Source organism: Theropithecus gelada, chromosome 1 (genome assembly GCF_003255815.1).
Source record: "Theropithecus gelada isolate Dixy chromosome 1, Tgel_1.0, whole genome shotgun sequence".
Classification (NCBI taxonomy): Eukaryota; Metazoa; Chordata; class Mammalia; order Primates; family Cercopithecidae; genus Theropithecus; species Theropithecus gelada.
The window spans coordinates 53,907,054-53,911,092 of record NC_037668.1 but is presented as its reverse complement, the minus strand read 5'-3'; positions in this window follow the sequence as shown (position 1 = coordinate 53,911,092).

Sequence of the window (4,039 nt, the reverse complement as noted above, 5' to 3'; positions counted from 1 at the left end):
GTGGGTGGATCACAAGGTCAGGAGATCGAGACCATCCAGGCTAACATGGTGAAACCCCGTCTCTACTAAAAATACAAAAAATTAGCTGGGTGTGGTGGCGGGTGCCTGTAGTCCAGCTACTCGGGAGGTTGAGGCAGGAGAATGGTGTGAACCCAGGAGGCGGAGCTTGCAGTGAGCTGGGATTATAGGCGTGAGCCACCACGCCCAGACTTTTCTTTTCTTTTCTTTTCTTTTTTAAGACAGAGTTTTGCTTTTGTCACCCAGGCTGGAGTGCAGTGGCGTGATCTCAGCTCACTGCAACCTCCCCATCCTGGGAATTTCTGCTGCCTCAGCCTCCCGAGTAGCTGGGATTACATGTGCCCACCACCACGCCCAGCTAATTTTTTGTATTTTTAGTACAGATGGGGTTTCATCATGTTGGCCAGACTGGCTTCAAATTACTGACTTCAGGTGATCTGCCCACCTTGGCCTCCCAAAGTGCTGGGATTACAAGTATGAGCCACCATGCCCGGCCTCATTTATTTATTTTTTATGTTTTGAGACAGAGTCTTACTCTGTCTCCCAGGCTGGAGTGCAGTGGCACGTTCTCTGCTCACTGCAACCTCCGCCTCCTGGATTCAAGCAATTCTCCTGCCTCAGCCTCCCTAGTAGCTGGGACCACAGGCGCCTGCCACCACACCCGGCTAATTTTTATATTTTTAGTAGAGACAGGGTTTCTCCATATTGGCCAGGCTGGTCTTGAACTCCTGACTTTGTCCTTGTGATCTGCCTGCCTCGGCCTCCCAAAGTGCTGGGATTACAGGTATGAGCAGGAGCCACCGTGCCGGTCTTTTTTTTTTTTTTTTTTTGAGACAGAGTCTTGCTCTCTCACCCAGGCTAGAGTGCAATGGCACGATCTCAGTTCACTGCAACCTCCGGCTCCCGGGTTCAAGCGATTCTCCTGCCTCAGCCTCCTGAGTAGCTGGGATTACATGCACCTGACATCATGCCCAGCTAATTTTTGTATTTTTATAGAGAGGGGTTTCACCATGTTGGCCACCAGGCTGGTCTCGAACTCCTGACCTCAGGTGATCTGCCCACCTCAGTCTCCCAAAGTGCTGGGATTACAGGTGTGAGCCACCGTGCCCGGCCTGTATATCTTTTGTTAAAGAAGGGTCTATTCACATCCTTTGCCAGCTTCTAATTAGGGAGTGTGTGTGTGGGTTTAACATGAACCTCAGGAAAGTATTTTTTCTGGGTTGTTTTTATTGTTGAAGTATAAGAGTTCTCTTTCTTTTCTTTTCTTTTTTTCTTTTCTTTTCTTTTCTTTTCTTTTTTTTTTTTTTTTGAGATGGAGTCTTGCTCTGTCACCCAGGCTGGAGTGCAGTGGCACGATCTCGGCTCACTGCAACCTCTGCCTCCTGGGTTTAAGCAATTCTCCCTGCCTCAGCCTCCAGAGTAGCTGGGACTACAGATGACCGCCACTGTGCCCGGCTAATTTTTTTGGAATTTTAATAGAGACAGGGATTCGCCATGTTGGCCAGGCTGGTCTCAAACTCCTGACCTCAGGTGATCTGCCTGCCTCGGCCTCCCAAAATGCTGGAATTACAGGCGTGAGCCACCTTTTCTTTTCTTTCATTTTATTTTGAGATGGTCTTGCTATGTCCCCCAAGCTAGAGTGCAATGGCGCAATCTCGGCTCACTGCAACGTCTGCCTCCCAGGCTCAAGAGATTCTTGTGCCTGAGCGTCCCAAGTTGCTGGGATTACAGGCATGCACCACCTCGCCTGGCTAATTCTTGTATTTTTGTAGAGACAGGGTTTTGCAATGTTGGCCAGGCTGATCTCGAACCCCTGACCTCAAATGATCCAACCACCTCAGCCTCCCAAAGTACTGGGATTACAGGCGTGAGCCCCTGTGCCTGGCCTCAGAGTTCTATATATGTATATATGTGTGTGTGTGTGTGTGTGTGTGTATATAGAGAGAGAGAGTTTTTTATGTTTGAGACAGGGTCTTACCGTGTCTCCCAGGCTGGAGTGCAGTTGTGCAAACACAGCTCACTGCAGTGTTGATCTAGGCTCAAACAGTCCCCCCTTGTAGCCAGGACTACAGGCACACAGCACCATGTCCAGCTAGTTTTTTGTTTTGGCGGGAGTTTTTGAGGCAGAATCTCAACTCTGTCACCCAGGCTGGAGTGCAGTGGTACAATCTTGGTTCACTGCAAACTCCGCCTCCTGGGTTCAAGCGATTCTTATGCCTCAGTCTCCTGAGCAGTTGGGATTACAGGCATGTGCCACCATGCCCAGATAATCTTTTTTTTAGATTGAGTCTTGCTCTGTCACCAGGCTGGAGTGTAGTGGTGGGATCTTGGCTCACTGCAACCTCTGCCTCCCGGGTTCAAGCGATTCTCCTGTCTCAGCCTTCCGAGTAGCTGGGATTACAGGCGCCCGCTACCACGCCCGGCTAATTTTTCTACTTTCAGTAGAGACAGGGGTTTCACCATGTTGGCCAGGCTGGTCTTGAACTCCTGACCTTAGGTGATCTGCCCGCCGCCTCCCAAAGTGCTGGGATTACAGGCTTGAACCACCTAGCCATGCCTTTTTTTTTTGGTCTCCCCTGTGTCACCCAGGCTGGAGTGCAGTGGTGCGATCTCGGCTCACCACAACCTCCACCTCCTGGGTTCAAGCAATTATCCTGCCTCAGCCTCCCAAGCAGCTGGGATTACAGGTGTCTGTCACCACACCCAGTTAATTTTTGTATTTTTTAGTAGAGATGGGGTTTTGCCATGTTGACCAGGCTGGTCTTGAACTCGTGACTTCAGGTGATCCGCCCACCTTGGCCTCCCAAAACGCTGGGATTACAGGCATGAGCCACCAACCCTGGCCTAATTTTTTTTTTTTTTTTTTTTGAGACGGAGTCTCGCTCTGTCGCCCAGGCTGGAGTGCTGTGGCCGGATCTCAGCTCACTGCAAGCTCCGCCTCCCGGGTTCCCGCCATTCTCCTGCCTCAGCCTCCCGAGTAGCTGGGACTACAGGCGCCCACCACCTTGCCCGGCTAGTTTTTTGTATTTTTTTTTTAGTAGAGACGGGGTTTCACCGTGTTAGCCAGGATGGTCTCGATCTCCTGACCTCGTGATCCGCCCGTCTCGGCCTCCCAAAGTGCTGGGATTACAGGCTTGAGCCACCGCGCCCGGCCCTAATTTTTGTATTTTTAGTAGAGACGGGTTTCGCCATGTTGGCCAGGCTGATCTCAAACTCCTGGCCTCAAGTGATCTGCCCACCTCAGCCTCCCAAAGTGCTGGGGATTACTGGCAGGAGCCACCACACCGAGCCTGAGTTCTTTATATATTTTCCATATTAGATACTTATAAGATCTGTAATCCCCTCATTCTGTGTGTGTGTGTGTGTGTGTTTTGTTTTTGAGATAGAGTCCTGCTCTGTCACCCAGCCTGGAGTGCAGTGGCATGAACACTGCTTACTGCAGCTTCAGTCTCTGAGCTCAGGTGATACTCCCCCTTCAGCCTCCTGAATAACTGGGACTACAGACGTGTCATGATGCCCAGCTAATTTTTTTTTTTTTTTTTTTTTTTTTTTGAGACGGAGTCTCGCGCTGTGTCACCCAGGCTGGAGTGCGGTGGCGCGATCTCGGCTCACTGCAAGCTCCGCCTCCCAGGTTCAGGCCATTCTCCTGCCTCAGCCTCCGAGTAGCTGGGACTACAGGCGCCCGCCACCACGCCCGGCTAGTTTTTTGTATTTTTAGTAGAGACGGGGTTTCACCATGTTAGCCAGGATGGTCTACGATCTCCTGACCTCGTGATCCGCCCGCCTCGGCCTCCCAAAGTGCTGGGATTACAGGCTTGAGCCACCGCGCCCGGCCTCGCCCAGCTAATTTTTAAATTTTTTTGTAGAGACGGAGTCTAACCATGTTGCCTAGGCTGGTCTTGAACTCAAGGGATCCTCCTGCCTCAGCCTTCTCGAGCATTGGGATTACAGGAGTAGCCACTGCGCCTGGCCCTTCTTCACTTTCTTTTTTTTTTTTTTTTTTTTTTTTTTTTTTTTTTTT